Source organism: Camelus bactrianus, chromosome 13 (assembly GCF_048773025.1).
Source record: "Camelus bactrianus isolate YW-2024 breed Bactrian camel chromosome 13, ASM4877302v1, whole genome shotgun sequence".
NCBI classification, from domain to species: Eukaryota; Metazoa; Chordata; class Mammalia; order Artiodactyla; family Camelidae; genus Camelus; species Camelus bactrianus.
Window position 1 is genome coordinate 72,368,496 of NC_133551.1, and position 20,339 is coordinate 72,388,834.

At 54.9% G+C, this 20,339-nt stretch overlaps 1 protein-coding gene across 3 annotated transcripts in view; it reads left to right on the forward strand.

The window, feature by feature from the left end:
* The window catches only part of CASZ1 (castor zinc finger 1), a 155,788-nt gene that overhangs the window by 33,869 nt on the left and 101,580 nt on the right, over positions 1 to 20,339 (forward strand). For 2 of the 3 annotated variants that reach the window (XM_074377445.1, XM_074377444.1), the window contains exon 2: positions 4,637 to 4,780. The gene's annotated coding sequence lies outside the window, so the exon portion shown is untranslated. Of the gene's footprint in view, positions 1 to 4,636; positions 4,781 to 4,986; positions 5,183 to 20,339 lie in introns of those variants that run through there. The other variant, XM_074377446.1, reaches the window with a different exon arrangement.

Genomic DNA, 20,339 nt, shown 5'->3' on the forward strand with positions numbered 1-20,339 from the left:
GGCCCCTGGGGTGTGGGTTCCCTCTCTGGCCCCTGTCGGCAGCGGGACAGCACCTTAAGTGCAGAAAGCCACATAACCAGCTGGCCTGGAGTTCCGCTTGTGGAGGTCTGAGAATTCCAGGCTCCATACGTTTCCTTCCATTTGAGCTGTGTTCTTGCCGCATTTCTTCCTCCCTCAGGAATCTAAAGGGGCCCATGCTCAGAGCCAACCTAGCCATCTCCAGAGGCCAGCTGAAGCCATGAGATGCCAGCTCGGACCAATTTGAATATTTGCTGCCCTTGTTTTGGTTAATTGTGTATGTGTTTGCCCTGTTTGTGTACCATCAAGTACCTACTGCGCTGGGCGTACCCATCCTGGGCTGTGTGAGATCACGGATGAAAAATGCAGTGAAAAACACTTTCGTGCCACAACACATCATGTAGGATTTTTGTATTAAGATGTGGATTTTTTTATTGTTTTTTTTTTTTCCTTTTCCATAAAGCCCTGAAGTTGGGCAATGTGCACGTCTGTGTTTTTGTTTTCACTCCAGGTGGTTTATGAAATCTGCTCATTAGGGCTCTGTCCTCTCCCCACCCTGGCGTGATCTTCCTCCCCTTTATCCTCTCGGATGTAGATCTTTTCCCACCACCTCCCAGCTTCTTCTCGCCTTTGGGGAGATGGGTGCTCCCATCCCCCGCATATTCACCCAGTGAAAATTGGGATCCTGTGGCCCTGCTTCTCAGTCTTGCATCTTTGAGGCAGGTGTTCATTGCTGTGGGAGGTCCCCATGTTGGGGAGGCAACCGAAATCTCTGCGTCCCCCCTCCACCCTAGGCTAAACCCCTTAGCTTACCCTTTGTCTGGAGAGAAGAAATAGAAGTTGTCCTGTTAGAGTGGCTGTCTCCTGGGTGGCCACCTTGTCCTCATCCTGTCATGTGACAGTGCTGGGTGACTTAGCCCCTTCCTTCTCCAGGAGGTCATGTCCCCGGCTGGGACCCTGTTTTCCAGGTGGATCCAGGGGTTCCTCCTGCTCACCAGCTGTGTCACCATTGGCCTCACCTCCCCCCACCTGCAGCCTAGCAAGGAAACACCTAAGCCTGGCCTTAGCCTTCCTATTGGTTGTGACCTCTGAGTGCGTTCTGGTGGCTTCAGGGGATTTGATGGAGAGCTTTTTGGGGGGAAGGAGAACTGAGATTCAGGAGGGGAAATAGCATTAGATGTGAGTGGGTGCTGAGATCATGGGTGGGGACGAAGAGGAACTTTCAAGTGAGCTGGGCCTTGGAGCCCGTCAGCCGGAGTCCAGGCCTGGCTCCAGCACTTGCAAGCTGTGTGACCTTTGGTAAGTCACTTCGTATCTCTGTGCCTGCCCTCCCTAAACTAGCCACAGGGATCATAATCCTTCCTACTTGCTGTTGTAAAGATTTGATGAGATCCCACATATACAGCACTCAGCATGGTGCTTGGCGAAGAGAAGACGTCCAGTTAATTAATATCATTACTTCTCACATAGACCCATTGGTAGAGGCTGTGCCCTTCACTCCCAGCACATTCCCTAGCACATAGTAGGTGCTCAGTCAGTTCTTACTGGAACCAGTTGGAGGAGGATCAAGTAACCAGGAGGTCTCCTTGAACCTGAAAGTTATTAATTCATGGTGCTGATGGAGGGGTGGGGAGAGACCAGGAAGCAGATTGGGTGAGACTTAGGGGAACAAAACAGAACGGAGCGTGAAAATCGCCGAGGAAGTATTCTGTCGGAGGAGAGGGACACCACTGCGCTGGGGCCTACTGATTCTGACATGAAATCAGAGACTAGTTCAGTTTCACAAACACTTAGCGCTGCCCACGTGGGCCAGCTGTTGTGCTAAATGCTAGGGACACAGAGATAATTAAGGCCTGGTCTCTGCCCTTGAGGAGTTAAAAATCCAGCGGTGGAGACAGACTCGTGAACAAATGACTTCAGTACAGATTTAAACGCCACAATGGAGGATGAATGAGGAGCAGAGGAGAGGGGCACATGGGTCTGCTTGGGGAAGATTTTGGAAGGTTACCTTGAAGAGACTTGGAAAAAGAGGGTGCTGGTAGTTGAGAGCATTTCTGGAGCACTCTTAACCCCTTTCGTATCTCTTGTTGGTCCCCCACGTCTTCCAGGTAGGAGGGAAGAAGGTGTTATCTCCACTGAACCAGTGAGGAGAAGGGCCCTGGGGAGAGTCCATGGCTTAGCCAAGGGTCCACAGTGAGTGAAGTGGCCGAACTGGGACGCAGACTATGTCTTCTAGATTCTAGGGCCAGTGTTATTGCACATGGCCTCTCACGCCTTCACCCCAGAGCTGCTGGCCAGAGAGCTCCGTGCTTTGGGCTCTGCACCTACTGACCGGGATTCCTGCTGCCGCCATTGCCCTGGGGCCTGTGCTGTGGGAGGGCTTTGTCCGTGGCCAGCCTGGGGGCCTGTGCCCTGGTTTGGTAAATGGGTCAGGCCACTTGTTGGGGACAGTACCGGAGCACGGCTGCACCCTGGCAAGGCTGGAGGATGGCAGGAATGGGGAAGACTGAGGAGGGGGAGGAGGCCTGGGCACACCCTTTATTCAGTTGCTCTTGGTGCCAAAGCTGAGAAGGTCCCTCTGCCCTGGGCAAGCCTCTCTATCAGCTGGAGGAGGCCAGACCAGGGCCCTACCAGGGTCTGGAATGCCCTCTTCCCCTGTAACTGGAACCCCCTTCTGAACCAGGACGTAAGACCCTGGTATCGTTCACGTTCACCACTTGTGTGTGGTCGGGCTCTGGTCTTTCTAGCTCCTCGCCAGGAGTCAGGGAGGAACCTTAACCTCTTTCTCTCGACCTCTTCTCTGTGGAATTGTATGCCTGGAAGGGGGGAGTGTCAGCCATCTATGTAAGAAGCTGGCTTTCAGGTGGGGCAGAGGTCGTTCTGATGCTGTGTCTGAGTAGAGCCCCCCAGCAGAAGTGTGGCCTGGGGGTGGGGAGCTGTAGGTGATCAGAGGCACTCTTTCTTCAGCTCAGAGACGTTTGGTTGGTGGGTGGGCTGCCCAGGGCTTTGGGGGATTTTGAACCAACAGTCAGAGGAGTGACAGAGGCCAGGGGAGTGAGTCTCCCAATGGCCCTGAAGTTCCCATTAAAGTGTTTTTTCCTCTTTTTTAAAGAAAAAATATTCCCAAACTGGAAAACAAAGGAAATCCACTTCCCCCAAATCACACGAAACTCACATTAGGGGCCTGGCGGGAATCCATGGAAACCAGGAAACCCGCTGTTAACCCTGTACAGTGCTGAAGGGTGGGGTGGGAGCTGGGCTGATCCAAACCCAGGACCACTGTCCTCCCTGAGGCTTCCCCCAGGGAGCTGGTCTCTGTGGCACTGCCCAGAGCGGAGGTGGGGTGGCGCTAATGCTGGAAGATCTTGCCTTCAAAGTACCAACTCCCTCTTCCACTCGCGGCCCAAGCTTGGGAGGCAGGAAAGGAGGGGTTCGTGCACTCCAGGGAGGCCCCAGGGAATCCGAGGGCTGGGCCAAGTGGGAGAACCTGCCAGGCAGCTGCCCACACCATGCCACACTGTGGAGTCAGGGCCGAGCCCACTCACAAGCCAGGCGCTGTGGATACTGCAGTCTCCTGGCAGAGGGGGAACGAAAGGACCGGTGTTTCAGGCACCACCCTCCCTGATGCCAGCCCCTTGTGCAGGGTGGCTGTGAGAGCAGACAGGCAGCCCCCCTGGGTTCCCACACCCTGCTCTCATCCACGAAGCTGGAACTCCAGGCCTGGGAGTTTGTGTGCTGAGGTCTCTGGTGGTGTGTTTGTGTTTGCACGCACATGGGCTAATTTTGCTAAAAAGGCTGAAAATATTTACAGGTTTGAAGTTGAAACGCAAACAGGAAAAGCCCTTTAAAAAGTGAGTGTAGTGGATATTCAAAACAGGAATCACCATGGAAACACCACAATATTTGCTTAAATTGACACAAAGGTTGCCGGTAGCAGGGCACCAACTTTCTTTGGCCACAGGCTTTTGGCCCAACACCTATGACAAGTGAATCTCAGCAGCCCCCTTTTAGGGTGTGCCTGGGTTGCACCCTCTTTTCTTTTTTTATGAGATGTAAGGGCACAGTACCAGAGTGGGGAGGGGGAAGGGAAAAGAGAAGAAACCAAACTGGCCATCCTGGTAGCTGCAGAGACACCTGTTGATTCTGTTTTTAGAGACTCACATAAGGCCACCAGGAGGTCACGGGAGCAGCTGGGAGCTGGCCGAGGGAAAGTCTGGAGGGATGGGAGGCTGGGGAGGCCGAGGGTTGGTTCAGTTGCGTGGATCTGATCCGGTTTCCAGTGTCAGCTTGATTCATTGTCAGGCTGACCTTTCACCCCAGGTGCCGAGGCTTCGGTGTGATAGCTCTGTTGTTACCTGGGGTGGCACCTGATTGGCCTATTTTTGTTTCTACCTGTTTGATTCTTTTATTAGGTACGACAACTGCATAGCAATTGGCTAGTAATTGTGCAAAGGGCGCCCTGGATGTAGGGTCAGGCGTAGCACGCTAAATGCAGTGCCATCTGCTGATTGGCGGGCAAGGTCTGAGAATCCCGTACCACTTCGCTGGCTGGGGTAAGAGTAGCTTTGTGGGTCTCCATTATGGCCTAATAATCTGTTTTCCTTTTTCCTTTCGGTAGGCAAACAGGCCTCGCTGAGTGAAGGCAGAGACCCTCTCTACCCCACCTGCCTTTCCCGCTGTCACCTCCCGTGGAAGGGGATCCTGCAGCTCCCGTGGTGTGTGTTGGAATGGACTTCGGACCCCAGCTTCTTGGGCTGCAAAGGTAGCTGCTCCCAATTCCCAAGATGTTGCTGGGAGACGTGGGTGGGGCTGTGACTGGCCGGTTCAGGGGTTCCTTCTTCAGGGAGGGATCGTGTGGGCCTTTCTCCCTGCTGGCAGCTCAGTCACCCTAAGTGAGAGTGGGGGCCTCAGAACAGGACGTCTGCATTTTGGCCCTGGCTCTGATGTCAACTCACTGCTTTCTCCCAGTCTGGACCTCGGCTTCCCCACCTGAAAAGTAAAGAGGTTGGAATAACTGACCTTGGAGAATCCTCCCAGCATGACCACTGTATGACATTGAACGGTGCTAGCAGCGTGCAGGTCCTCCAGGAGAGGCCTGTGCCCTGGCAGACGCCACTCCTGCAGCTATGTGTCGGGTCATTGCTGAACGTCATCTCTGGGAACGGTAGGTCCGGCCCATCTGTGTGTCCAGCGGCTGCTGTTGCTCCCTGAGCTCACATGTGACTTGTTGGGGCTCTCTCAATGGTCCTCTAGCCTGAGCAGCACCCTTCTTAGAGAAGAAGCCACAGGTATCTTTTGGCCCAGGCTCAGAAGTAGCCCCCTGTTTAAGGCAGGTACTATACCTGTGATGGGTAGTCTATGGGGCTGGTGTTGTCAGAAATTTACCTTAGGTGTCAAATGTGGCAGTCCTTGGGGTGAAGGGTTGACCCACAGCAGGTGACTTCCACATATTGATCATTAATCAATATTTTCTTAAGATCCAGAGGGAACCAGCCCAGAGGGGTTGGGTATTGGTAAAACTGATGGACAGTGTCTTAGGGTAGGGGCTGAAGCTGAGGACTAGAAAGTGTCTGGGAGGGCAGGGCTGGGGGCTCTTCCTCCGTGTGTGCCAGACCGTCATCAGCAGCCCCAGCTCACTGCCCTGTGCTCTCCCTCCCCTTGGGCACCAAGGGCAAGCGTGTCCCGCCCCTCCCACCAGTGGCCAAGTACTGCAACCCCGGACTTTGAACTTACGGGAAGGAAGCACTTGCAGAGATGGGTGCCTTGGTACTGGGGTTTGGGTGGTCCCCAAAGCTGCAGGCCTGGTCATATTGGGCCATGCCACCTTGGGAACTAGCAGAAGCCCTGGATAAGGCCTAGAGGTTTGCAAATCAGATGTAAACGTGGCCCTTGGTTGCAGTGGTGGAGCAACCATCCGGCTGAGACTCTCCTTCCTGGTGTCCAGAATGTGATCACAACCCAGGAATTGGTCCGTCCACACTTTAAGATGTGCCGCTGTTGTCCCTGATGGCAGCGGGGCCGTGTGGACTGATGGCTGTGCCGCCCTCTGGCCGGGTCCGCTCCAGCATCTGTGTGTCTCTGCTCTTTCCTGGGCTTTTCTTGCCTGACTCTGAGTCCTTGATGATCACGGGTCTTGGGATGGCAAGTCCACACGTCTTCAAGCCTCTGGATGGTCTCCCTGGCTGCCCGTGTCCTGTGCGTGCAGGTAGCCAAAGTGCCTGTGGAGCCGCTTTCGTGGGGAGAATGTTTGCTGTTTCTTTTCTCAGTGGCAGGCTTTTGCTTTCTTCATTCCCTTGGCAAAACATGCCCATTAGTTTCTCCCTTTCCGAAGTTTCCACTCACCGTTGGCTCCCAGGGGCCGTGCCAGCAGGGATTTGCACCCGGTGTAGGGTGTGGGCTCCACGAGCCCCTGGGACTCCCGCATCCCAGCATCAGCCGTCTTGGGTTGGATAATGAAGCTTGGGAACTCAGAGGGCTCTGAGTGGGAATGTCGTGGCCGAGCCCCTGCTTGTTCACCCAGCCCTTTCCAGCCACTGGGTTTGGCCCCAGGCTGGGGTCCCCAATGGCAGCGGTGACCCGTGGTCTCAGGTATCCCCACACCAGAACGTGGGCTTGGAGGCAAGTGCATACTCGGGCCTGGTCTGCAGGCCTGATCCTGTCTGACTCTGATCCTCCCCATTTCCAGCTGCACTGCAGCTCTAGGTGATACTTATTCAACAGTTATGGAGGGCCTGGTTTCTTCTGATCGCTTGGGACAGAGTGACAAGATGGCCCTGGCTCTCATGGAGTTCTGGTTGGGTAAGCAGACAGTAAACAAACCTAGCAAAATAACAAGGAAGCCATTAGTGCAGAGTGGAAATAGGAGGAGGCGGTGGGAAGTGACTGGGCAGTCAGAGGAGGCTTCTTTGAGGAGGTGACAGGTAGCTGAGATGGAGGGACAGGAAGTGGACAGCCGTCCGAAGAGTGGTGGGATATTTCAGAAAGAGAGAGCTAGTATAGAGGAACCAAGGTCGAGAAGCTCAGTGTGCTCAGTGGACAGAGAGAGGCCCCAGTGCTGGAAGGTAGAAGGGGCAGGGGCCGGTCTGTGTAGGGCTTGGCGGGCCAGGGGAAGTTGGGATTTATTCTTTGGGTGATGGGGAGCTGCTGGAGGGTTTTGAGCAAGGAGGTAAAGTGATCTGATTTTTGTTTTAAAAAGTTGGCTGGGCTTGCCGTGGGAGTTGGAGGAGGCAAGGGCAGAAACCAGGAGGCCAGAGGAGAGGCTGCCGCAGCTGCTGGAGTGAGGGCTGTGGCAGAGATGAGAAGGTGGAAATGAAGGGAAGAGGGCAGAGTCTGTGTGTGTATATGGGAGAGAGAACTGGCCTTGCTGATGGATTGAATGCAGGGTGGGAGGGAGACAAGACCCTGGGCTGACTCTGGCACTCTGGGGCCCTGATGTGTGGCCCTTCATCTTCTCGTTCTCATGCCCTGACCCAACAGTGCTAAGAATGAACCATGACTTTCAGAGGTTAACATCTATGGGTTAGGGGAGAAGCACCATCCCGGGCACTGTGCTGGCTGCTAAGAAAGCTTGCTGGAATACTTTAGGTGCCTCCTGGCCAGCACCGTGTGGAGGCAAGGCCTGAGGCCTGGAGGGACTTCTCAGTTCACTGTCCTTTTGGTGCTAAGACTGTGCCGAAGCCTGTTTTGTGTCTTTGCTCCACGGGTTCTGTGCTGGGTCTGAGATTGTGCCTAGAAACTCATACAGTTCCTCTCTGTGGCTTTAAACGTGATCTCTGTTCTCAAAGGCTGAGCTTCTATGCACCTTCCCCTGTGTTCCGGGACCCACAGAACCTCAGTTGATTAGCTTTGGGGACTGAAAAATAGGTTTGTCTAAGACCCCCCTCAATTTCCAGGCTTAACCTCCAGCCCCAGCTCATGGGCAGGGATCCTAGCTGTCTCTCCACATGGAAAGTCTTTCCACAGTTCACAAGGACCATAGGGACCTCATCAGACTTGACCCAGGCCACTGTCCCTTTTTCCAGGGTCCCTGATGTAAGACTCAACTCTCCTGGGTCCTGGTACTATCTGCTTGGGCCGGGACAGGGCAGGCAGTCCCTGGCCCCCCTAGGTGGGCACTGCATGGCTCAGACAGCAACCAGAGGCCTGGTGGAGCTGTCACAGCTGGCTGCTGGGGCCCCAGTGAGTACTTGGCCATGCTGGCAACATATTCCCAGCCATATGGGCCATCTCAGCCCTCCAGGAAAGCTCTGGAGGCCTGACCTCCACGGGGAGTGACAGGAGGGAGCAGAAGGGCAGGCTGGCGACGACGTCTTGCGGGGGTTGATGAGGATGTCCCAGGCGTGCAGCTGGTGCCTCTGGCTCCAAGAGGTGTCAGCCAGTCTTCCTGGGTGTGTCTGCCAGCCTCAGAACGCTGGGCTGAGCCCCGGGGGAAGGTGTGTCTGAGTGGGGCAGGCGTGTGTGTCCATGCACGTGGGGGAGGCTCTTCTGTGTTCTGCCTCCACGGCCTGCACTGGATCCATGGCCTTCACTCCTAAATGGACTGGACAGTTCTAACTCCATCCTCCGAGGCTTTGATCTGATGTGGGGCCAGCCGCTCCAGAGCATGCAGCCAGGTGGGGGTTAGGAGGAGCGGGATCAGGAGAGGGACTTGCTGGCTGGGGGGAGCGGGGCCCACGTCCTCCAGCATGCCCCGGGGGTGGACTCCAAGGTCGCAATCCCTTTGGGCTGGGCAGAGACCTGGCGGGAGATGGTTTGGGAAGAGTTTCTGATCCTTCTGGCTTCAGAGCTGCCCGAGGATTCTGCCTGATGTTGCCAACACTCCCGCCCTGGGCCTCCCTTCCTCGGTTCTCCTTCATGCCTCCCGCCTTCCTAGCGGGGTGAGAAGCCCCTGGGTTCCACCAGGTGCAGACCTGAAGGGAGAGGCATTGGGAATGGCTGGCAGCGCCTACCCAGCCTGGAGCTACCCAGGGGCCTCTCCTCATTCGGTGATGTGGTTGCTCCGAAGGGGACAGTGGACGGCCCATGGCTTTGGGAGGGTTAACATCTTGTGGATAAAGGGAGAAGCACTTCTGTCCCGTCCCATGACCTTGGACCCTCCACAGGGAGAATATGCTGGCGTGGGAAAAGCAATGTCAGGTTCTGCACACGAGGGGAGCCCCAGTGGCTGTGAATGCGTCGACTCCTCTGGCAGGTCTTCAGGCTGCTTCTGTTCTGTCTTCTCCCAGCTTCCCCCTTCATCTTGGATTCTGGAATCCACCCAGGTATAGACCTGGTCCAGGTGAAAGTCCTTCAGCCCAGAGGACACCCCACTGAGGCATGAGGCAGCCAGGGAGGGGGCCCCTTGGATGGCTACTGACCTGGGCCTCCCCACACCGTCAGCTGCTTGTTCTCTGTTAAATCAGCCTTGGGGATGTCCCCACCTTGTGCTCAGCATCCAGTTTGGTTTGGTTTCTTGGCCCTTCAGGAGCAGGAGCCTTTTCTGACCCAGAGCCTTCTCATGGTAGCCTGGGGTTGGGACCCCTATGGCCAGGGCAGTTGAGAGGAGGAAAGGTGTAATTAATCACTGGTTTCTTTTCCAGAAATGCTAATCAGGAAAAGCAATTAAAAGCAACTTTTTTCCCTTAGTAATCTGTGTTGAGAGCTGGTAATGAAGTTTAGGGCTGTTGTGACTCAATATTTCAGCTTCACCGACTCAGGTCAAAACAATCCAAGCCCAGGAGTTTGCCGGCAGCTGAGCTAGGCCTGGGCAGCAGCTGGAAGTCCTGGTTTCCTCACCTCACCGGTGTCCCACCCTATGCTGTTTCCCTGGGCAGAGAGAGTTGCAATCCCAGCTGGTAGGGGAGTATCAGGGTGGCAAAGAGATGGGTCCCCTAGGACATCCCTCAGGAGACCCAGAATCTGGAAATGCATCTTAGGGGAAATGCTAGGACTGGGGTATGAATAGCACCTAGTGTGATGCAGAACCGGGAAGGGTGGGATGGAATAGGGCTGAGGGGAAGAGACAGGTGTCTGGGGAGCCCACCAGGGTTGGCCAGGGCTCACCCACTTGAGATTCAGAGCCAGAAGGGGTGGTGGTCCAGACCCTGACCTCTGTTCATTCATTTCTCGTTTTCATTCATTCAACAAGCATTACTAATGCTGATGACACTATGGGATTGGAGCTGCAGTGGTGAACAAGGCAAGAATTCCTGTCTCTGTGGAATTTGCATCTTAGTGGAGGGAGGCAAATGATAAATGAAATAAAGAAATAAAGTAGTGTTAGATGGTGACGTGTGTCCAGGAGAAAACTGAAGCAAGTTTGGAGACTAGAATGGGGAGTATGTGTGGCGGGGAGTATGTGTGGCGGGGGGAGAGGGGTGGATGGTTTGTAATTTTAGATGTGGGGTTTGGGAAAGGCGCCACTGAGATGGTGACATTTGGGTAAGGACAGAAGGAGGTGAAGGACTGAGCCACCCTAATTAATATCTGGGAGAAGAGCGTTCCTGTTGGGGAACAGCAAGTGTGAGCTCCCAGAGGCAGGAGCCCCCCTGGCCTGTTGGAGGACAGCATGGAGGCTGGTGTGGCTGGAGTTGGGGAGATGCCATGTGATGTCAAGGGGGTCGAGCAGGCCCCACCCCCCGATCCTGCAGGCCTTGGAGCCATTGTGAGAACTCAGGCTTTTGTCCTGTGTGAAATAAGAAGCTTTTAGAAGAGTTCTGAGTGACATGATCTGCTTAGGCACAAGCTCTTTATTAAAAGGCAAGACCCACTGTCGCTGGCTCCTCCTCTCACGGGCCCTTTCGTGCCCGGATCCAGGTGTGTCTGCACACACCCCGCTCCGATGTGCCCTCCTGAGCAGATGAGAGGAGTACAGAGGGGCTGTCAGCAATCCTCCCACCCGGCACCTGCCTGCTCTCCCAGCCCCACCTTGGGGAGCAGTTCAGAATCGGGGTCTTGTCACTTTAAGCAGCCCCCGCCCGGCTTCCCTGGCCTGCTTTATCTGAAGTCCAAGCGCATGTTGTTCCAGGACCCATCCGCTTTAGCTAATTAATAATCTGACAGGTGCCACCCAGGGGATTAGCTGCTGAGCTGAGCTCCACCAAGCCCCAGCAAATGAGCCCTGTACTCCTTGGGGACATGGAGGTGACTTTGGGGGGTGCAGGGAGAGGGGCCCTCCACAGGTGAGCCATGGCATTGGGCAATGCAGCGATGACCGGTGAGGGGAGAGGACAGGCAGGGCACAGCTATGAACAGAGCCAGTCGAAAGGAATCTGCTGTCCCAAGCCGGCAGGGACCTCTCCTCTCCCTCACTGCCCCTTACAGTCATGCTCACCCATCGGAAACCGGCCCCACTGGCCAGGTGTTACCTGCTGAGGACTGGGATAGCATTGCCAGATTTAGCAAATAAAAATACAGGAAGCCCAGTGAAATTTGAATTTCGGATAAACAGCAAATAATTTCCAGTATAAATATGTTCCATGCCATGTTTTGGACATACACTAAAAATATTTGCTGTTTATCTGAAACTCAAATTTCACTAGTCATCCTGTGTTTTCTCGGGCATCCCTGAGCGTAGAGGGCCAGAGGCTATGGGCTCCTGCTGGGAACAGCCTGGAGCTCCCTCTGGAAGAGGAAGCACTCTTGGGGGGCTGCTCGGGGACTTGGCAGGCAGGGTGGGGACTAGGGCACAGTGACCTCCACCACCATGGTACTTGGAGAGGAGCAAAGGTTGACCACTTACTGGAGTCTCCATCCTATATTTGGGCCCAGGTGGCCCTCGGATGAGTGGAGTCCAAGTATCCTCCAAAGGCCCTGTGGTCCCTGGGCTGGGGAGCAAGTCCCAGGGCCACTTCCGCCAGGTGAGGCTGCTTCTGGGAATTTTCCAGGGCCTCTCGTGAGGGCAAGGCCTGAAGTTCCTGGGGTAATCTGGGTTAGGTAGTCATCCGCTAAGGGATGTCTGCTTGAGCCCCGGGAGAAGCGGGAGGGATGGCTTACAGTGTGGGAGGGGGCCAGGCCAGGTCAGGTGCAAGGTCAGGGACTACAGCCTGTTGTTCAGGGCCACCTCCACTTTCCAGAGTCTCTGGGTCTTGACCAAAATACCCGTCTGGTCTGTCAGATGCTCTTAAGCCCGCGCCGAGTTCCGCCAAGTAGTCCCTCACTGGCTTCTTAGGGAAGATGCGCCATCCAGGGGGGCTGGGCTGCCGGGGACGTCATTCCAGGGATGGGGAGGGGTGGTCTCTATTGGAAAACATGATGGAGTCCTTACTGCTCCCTCGCATGACCCTTCTCACCCCGGCTCCATTCCCAGGGGTCAGAGAACTCAGGGCGGCGAGAGGGGCCCGCTGCCAGCTGGTGGTAGTCCAGCCTCCAGAAGCCAAGGGGCCAGATGCCAGGCGGGCACTGCCCCCGAGGTGGGAGCTCTCACTCCTGCTCTGTTCTCTAGGAGTTAACAGCACCCTGCGCAGGGAGACCTCCTCTGCCCCAGCCCTGGGCCGCCCTCCTCCCAGCCTTTCCCAGCACAGCCAGCTGGGGAGTCTTGTGGTGGGAGCAGAAGGGGGCTGGGGGTGCCCAGCCGGGGAGGAACCTCTTCCGCTTCCCGAGCTCTCAGCCTCTTCCCCAGCGTGCCCGGCGGTTTGGCCCTGCTTCGCAAGCCGTCTGCTGCCCGTGCTGCCTCTGACCGACATCGTTAGCGTGGGTATTTATATTTCATTAACGACATTAAGCCCAAATGGCATTAAAAGCAAAGCTGGTGATAAATAGCTTATTAATAAACAGGGAGTGCTCCGTGCTGCCTGGCCTCTCCCAGCCCCACATTAACCCTTGCTGCCCCAGATAAATATGCTTCACCCCAAAGATCATCCCCCCTAAGATGGGCCCAGAAGAGCTGGTCACATGCCTGCATTCTCCTGGCAGCTCTGAGGTCAGTGCCTCGTGGATCCCGGGTGGGCCAGTTCTGGGTCACTCGGGCTCACAAAACCTGGCCAAACCCTGCAGAGCTTCTGATCAAATCTTCACTACCTTCTCCTCACTAGTTTTGATTCTGGGCATAAAAAATTAAGAAAATGTGGCTTTTCTGGGTTGTAAGCTCAGATAGTCCCCGTTACTTTGTAGCTCTGTCTGCAAGGAAGCTCCTAGGATATTTGAAATCAAAAAGAGTGATGCTTTTGAAAATGATAACAGTGACAACAGTCGTGATCCCAGCGAACGTCGTCCGGGCGTAGCTGTGAGCAGGACTCTGCCCCTCGTTCCACGTGCAGCGGTTCCCGGCCGCCCCAGGGATCTGGTCCAGCTTAGGCTCACTTTTGAAGTGGGAAAACCCGATGCCCAGAAAAACCAAACAGGTTAACCAGCCAGAGCCCACATCATACAGCTGCTGGCACGGGGGCACAGGCTGCCAAGTGGTGCTGGGCCCCTGTCATCGTGCAGTCTCCCCTGAGGCAGGACCTGTTGCAGAGGGGCCATCCCGGCTCCTGGGCCTCGGTCCTTCCAGGGCTTCTCAGCTGCAGCTCCAGTCTTGCTTGACTCCAGTTCCTTGCCTTTGGGACCCCAATACTCCGTTACTCAATACCCCTGCTTGGGCAAGTGTGCCCGCCTGGAGGGCACAGCCATGTACCTTGCAGCCCACGGCCCCACCTAGGACCTGGAGGTGCCAGCAGAGAGCCAGTGGGGTGTCCATGGTGCTGCAGAGACCCCAGTTGGCTTCTGCTTCTGGTTGGAGCAGCTTCTATGTGGTGCCCTTCTGGGGGGTACCAGCCAGGCCTTGTTCATTTGGGGTTTTAAATTCTCAGATCTAGGGCCAACTCTGAACACTTCCAAGAAATAGGGACCGACTCAATCCTGGGTGCCCTGCATACCCATCCAAGGTCCCTAACTGAATTTGCAACATAGAAGGGAAAGATGGAGGGGGCCCTGAGGTGAAGATGCCGTGTGGTTCCAAGGGGAGGATGGCGGTAGAGGGCGTGTTGCTGGTACCATCTGGTTGTGTCTGGTGGGCATTTGGGGAGGATGGAGAGCTAATTAATTAGCAGGACTCCTGCTGTCTCTGCCAGGGGCCTGGACTGCTTCTCCCAACCCATTGCCAAGCTGGTAAGGAATTTGGGGGGCACTAGCCATAGGGCTCCTCATCCAAGAGGAATTCCACTTCTCATCCTGATGGATGGAAGCCTGACCACCCACACAGAGCAAGGCAAGCAGGAGGGGAGCCAGCAGGGAGGCCCCACCCGACTGACATGTGATGTTGGGTCAGATGCAAACCTGCTTCTCCTCCCGGGAAGATCTTCCAGCTTACTCTGGCTGTGCAGGCCTGGGCCATCCCCGCACTGCATGGTGGGGGGCTGGGAATGGGGTCATGCTTGTCACCTACATTACACTTTGCGTGCATTGAACCAGTGACCAGGGAACCCAGTATAAGAGCAACAGGGGGGAAGAGGTCAGCCAGGCCTGCCCCTACTTAGATCTAGTGGTCAGACAGAAGGACTAACTGGGTGAAAGATATGATGGAGAGAGACAGACTTTGGAACCAGCTCCACCATTTTGTAGATGTGTGGCCATCACTTCACCATGTTTAGCCTCAGTGTCCTCCTCTGTAAAATGGGCACAACGGTACTGTCTTTGCATGGATCTTGTCTCTGAAGTGCCTGCGGCAGGGCCCAGAGCCCTTAGATGCTGAAGGCAGGATGGCCGCTGCCCTTACTGCTGCTGTCAGATCTCCTCCTAACCTGTGGTTGCTGAAGTTCTGTCGGAGAAACAGAAAAGGAAATGGGTAAAGAATACAGTGTATACAGCAGGACATGGCCTGCCACTCTGGCTGGGAGGCCAGTCCACTCCTTGGGGGTTCTGGAACATGTCCCTGTATGCCAGGCCTTAGAAGGAGCAGGAGCAGAAGAGGGCCCGTGAAAGGGGAGCACGATGCACCCCACTCTCAGCAAGTGCCGGTTCTGGAAGGGGTGCTAGGTGTGGGTGTGACAACTCTCGCCCCAGGCAGCTGTGGGGGGCAGGATGGGGGACTTCAGGGAGGTTGCCCCTGCTGCTTCTGATGCCAGTTGCGGTCGGGCAGGGTCTCTCCCTCACTTGGATGTGTCCACTTGTAGTGGATTGGGCTTTGGTTGTGAGCCCACTTCGCCACCCTGCCGCTACAAGAAGACAGGGACTGGACAGCAGCTTCCACCCCCTCCTTCTCGTGGGCTGGGATGTGTTCTACACCTGAGCTCGTCCCTGGACCCTGGGTGGAATGCCTCCCCTCTGCCATTGGGACCTGGCTGCTTTTATAACATCAACAGAGACCTTTGCTTCTGCCACATTTGGTGCATGCTGGTCTTGGCCCTTAGCAGGAGCATTCCCCTGTCTGTGGCATTTGATTGGTCCACTGGGTTGATCTGTTTATATGAGGGGAGAGTGTGGACATCTGCCTTCTGCAGGCCCCTGCCTTCCCAAGTGTGTCTTACTCTTTTCTGCCTAGCCCCACTCTTAGTCCAAGGTCACCTGTGTTCTCCAAAGGCCAGAGGCAGGGCCAGGGCTTGGAAGGAAGTCATGGAGCAGCTGGTGCCACCTGGAGGGAAAGGTCTGTGTGTGCGTTCCTTTCCTTGGTGAAATGGCCTGGCAGCTGGGGGTTTCTGTCACATGCCACTTGTCACCCAGAGGATTTCTGAGAGTGTTCCCCTGGTTAGGAGGGTCCCTCTGGGGAGAAGCCTGGGGGCATCTTCTTTGCCTGCAGGATCTCAGAGCCACCCAACTCTACATGGGTCCAGGAGAGGGGCTGGGGGTCTCAGTCTGAAGACAGCTCCAGGGAGGGGAGGAGTGCTGTGTGGGTAGATCGGTCAGTGGCCAAGAAGCTGGATCTTGTGGCTTGATGGGCAGATCTTTGAGTGTGTCAAAAGCCGCTCTAGACCCAAAGCTTTCTTCTTTCCTTGCTCCCTCTATTCCAGAGCTGGTAGAAATAGCTCACCTTCCCTCGGCCCATGGCGCTGTGACACCGGGCAGCCTCGGTGGGCTGGGGCGTAGGAAGGCCCTGGGAGAAGAACCCAGCACCAGAGCTACCCATCGCTTGGGGTGTGCAGAGCTATCTTGGCTCTGTGCCGGCCCCCACAGTGGGCAGTGCTCGCCGGTTCAGGGGACACTCTGATGCCCGCCACAGGTGAGAGTAGCCTTCATCTGAAGCCACCGGAGCCGGGGAGGGGCAGGAGACCACATGCGTAGTCCCTCCTCCGGGAGCCTTCGCCTACTTTCATTTTCTTTTCGCCACTGTTTTTTCTTGGGGTCTAATTAAAGACTTGGAGCCATTTACAGCCTGTGGCTGGCTTTTTATTTGGGTCCTTGGCAATTACCTCCTGCCCTAAAATAAGTTTCGATGGAACAGGGATAGGATTTTTCTTTTTAGCCAAGTTCTCAGCTTTAATTTGGTGGGGGGGTGTGTGTGTGTGTGTGTGTGTGTGTGTGTGTGTGTGTGTGTGGTGTGTACAGAGGCCTTTCCTTCGTCCCTTTTCCAAACCCTGCCTCCTACTCCTCCTTCTCACTGTCCCCATCTCAAGTGTCCTACAGCCAAGGCCAAGCCTGGACAGTGGGAACAGTATGTCCTGAGCGTCGCCCTGCCTGGAGGCAGCTCTGTGACAACAGGCAGGTCATCTGCTGACACTGTCCCAGTTTCTTCACCTGTGAGTGGGGCCACCCAGGCTGAGCATGCCAGAAGCTTCCCTGCCACACTGCTCGGGAAGGAGACCTCTTGCCGCAGGGGAAGAGGTCATCCCTCCGGTGGGGGAAGCCACCACCAACACAAACAGGCCTCGCTTTCCCCTGCCGGTCAGCAGGCCTTGCAAAGAGCATGTCATCGTGTTCCCAGAACTCTTCCCCTGCTTCACCCCTCCCGGTCCTCCTGGCTACCCTGAGAGCAGTGTGATCACCCCACTTTATAGATGTGGCTCCCTGCAGCCAGAGACAATTAGTAACTTTTCTGATGTCACTCGGCTTACAGGGGACTGAGCCTTGGGATTCAAACCCAGGTCCTCTAATCTTCCAAAATCCATACCCAGGACCAGCTTCATGATGTGCCGGGCCCAACGCAAAAGAAAAATGCAGGGCCCCTCGTTCTTAAAATGATTAAGAATTTCACGATGGCAACTGCAGGGTCTTGAACCAAGCACGCTCCTTCTGAGCGCGGAGCCCTGTGTGACTGTGGGGGCTGCCTGCCCGGGAAGCTGGCCCTGCCCGCACCCCCTTGAACCTCCTTCACCTGTTTGCCTCTGTTCCCACCTGTGTGGTGAGGGGCAGAGGAGTTAAACAGGGGCCACCTGTGCTCCATGTCCCTGGCCAGCGTGGCTTTCCCCTGCAGACGGAGCACTCTGTGTTCTCCCCGTCTTTGGCCTGCCCCACTGATCCCGCATCTTATGAGGAAGCACTCTACCTTGGCAAGGCATAGGCTTTCTGGGGTTCCCTGAGCCTCTCTGGGTCCTCCAGGTCTATTTAAGACGGCTTGAGACTTTAGGTCAATCAGAAGTGAAGAAGTCAAAAAAAGGACAAAGAGGATTTGGTGAGAACTCTCTCTCCTTGGGGTGAAGGGGGAAGATTTGGGGGGATCAGTCCTCCCAGTCCCAGTCAGGAGCTCTGTAAGTTCTCTTTGTCAAATCAAGCCAAACACAGGTGGTGACCTGCCAAAGTATCCAGGTCATGCAGGGCTCTGATTGCTGTGTTTGGGGTAGAAGGTCAGGCAGCCATCCTTGGGCTAATCTGGAAACTTCCTAGCTGATTGTTTGGGACTTGGAGTAGCCACAGGATCTTGTGGGGTTCACAGAAGTTTCCTGATAATGGATGGATTGATGGAGCACAGGGTTGGGCATGTGTACAGTGGTGTCTGCCTGCGTTCTGGTGAGGACACAGCTCTCTGTGTGCTGGGCATCTATTTCAATAAGAGCTGTCAGGCTCTCGCTGGCTTCCCCAGAAGGAGCAACCTTTGCCTGCCCATCTTGGGACCATGTATTCTTGTCAGTACATGCCTGCCCCAGCACCCTTTGTCTCTCCTGCTGAGAAGGAGAAGTCTGGGTACTGAAGTCCTGGACCCCACCCCCAGCTCTCTCTGCTGTTCCACCTGCTTCCAAAAAAACCTTCTAGATTCTGCACTTTGGGTGAACTTCAGGGTGAAACGTGTCCTAAAAGCCACCGCAGCTGTTTTTATGAGGGGGGACCACTTTGTCTAAAATGGGGGGACAGGGTGGGGGTGGGACTCCCACAGGCGGAAGTTCTGAGGCAGTTTGATCATAGGCGAGAGAGTGCCCGAGTTTCCAAGGACTGATTAGATGGCATGCCAAGTGTATTAAATTTTGCAGACATTTTAACAGCAATATGCTAGATAGTTGGGTGTCCCCTGAGGCGGCTGGATTTTTTATATCCTTCACAGAAGGTCGGAACCCTCTTCTGCCTGCCTCCCCCCTCCACCCCATGCTCCGTGCTTCTCTCTCTCTCTGTCGCCCTCCCTTTTTTCAACAATTTCCCTTGCTTCTTGCTCTCTGCTCATAGAGAAACTAAATGACACCTCTGGTCCCTGCCCGATAGAGGGCATTCCGTCCATCCTGCCCTCCCGTCAGGAGATCAGGGGTCTCCAGGGCAGGGGGTGGGTACGAATAGGGGGCCTGATTTCTATTTTTTCCTCCCCTTTCCCCTTCCTCCCCCCATTTAGGAAATTGTCGTAAGACCTACTCCCTCCCTCCTTATTTTTATAGGAAAAAAAAAGGCAGGAAAAGAATCCATCTGGCGTATGAATAATTGAAATGGCTCAACTCTGTTCCTGTTGCTGCTGTTTGTTCTCAGCTCCCCGGCCCCCACTCCATCCCCCTGAGTGCGGGTCTCTGAGCAGAGGATGTGTGGGCATTCTTAGAAGGGTTTCGGCAGAGGCCCAGGGCCCTCCTTAATCTTGAGCCCTTTCTCCCTGTGAATCCAAAGGTCTGAGTTGAGGGCATCTGGAGATGTGGTTGGTTTCCTTCTTGCCATCCATGCAGACAGCCAGCCCCTGGCTAGAGTCTCCCCAAAGATCACTCTAACTGGAATGGTTCCTTCGGCCCTTGGGCCTCAAGGGACAGCTTCCCTTGACCCCAATTTCCCCAAGGTTCCCCTTGGATTCTCTGGTTCCTGTTCAAACTCTTTTTCCTCAGTCCCCACCCCCCTGTCAGCTTCAGCAGCTCTGGGGGGCTCCTGCAGCCTTTGTGGTACTCACTGCAGCCTCTCTTAGCACCGCCTCCAGGGGGCTGCTGCCAGCCCCTACCCCAGGCGCAGGCCCAAGCACCTTGCTCAGCAGTATTTACATCCTCTCCCACCCACCCCTCTTCCTCTCCCACTCCTCATCCTGCCTGGCCAAGGGCTTTTGCATTCTCCACTCTGTAGAACACAGCCTTTGGGTCAGGAGTGGTGAAACCAGAGATTTTTAACTTTCTTTCCACCAAGACAAGTTGAGAGAAAGCACAGCGGCAGGAGACTGGGGGCAGGGGCAGGGATGGGAAGATGATGGACTGGGGGCAGCTTAGAATCGGTGATCTATTCACTTTCCGGCGGGTGGACCAGCTGCACACTGAGCCCCGTGTCCAGGCCGAGAATTCACTGTCTCTTTAAAACCATTTAGAGGGAAAACAAAAGAACTTTAGTGCATTAATTCTAGATGAAGATGGGTCTCCAGATGACAGGCTGATCCACATTATTCCCCATAAGACAACTTCCCCTCTTTCCTCCTCCCCCTCCCACCCTCCTGCCCCCTCTGCCCAGCTCTTTGTCGTCACCCAGGGTTTGTGGGAAGCTGACACAGGGGTTGCTCTGAAGCATAATTGTGTGCTTTATGTTCAAAAAGTCAATACTTCTGTTTGTCTGTTTGGGACATCATGTTTGTGTCATGTGTGGGGTATTGACTTACAGCCGTGGGTCCTGTGGTTGTAAAGTGCTGTGAGCGAGTGAGTGTGCGTCTCCTAACTGCCAGGTGGCCGTGGAGGGCGGGGGGACGTGTGGGTCTCGGCAGAGTGGTGCAGGGGTCCCTTTCCCCAGAGCTTTCTGGGTCAGGCATATTAAGTCTTATAAATTGCCCCCGCAGAAAGAGGGCGTGAGCCACACCAAAACATTCTAGCTTTTTTCCAGGTTCGTTAAAAACAAAAACAAAAAAAACTGCCCACTAAGCAAAAAATAACTCAGATGAAATTCAAATCAAGTTTGTTAATATATAACTACGCGTATGTATATGTGTGTGTATATATCTTTTATAAAGACTCCTACACATGTTATAAAAGCTGCAAATGTCTGGCATTCCAGGGCCTGGTACGAATAATTAGATATTTATATCCAATAAAACTGGTTTGATGGGGAAATCGTTTGCCTCC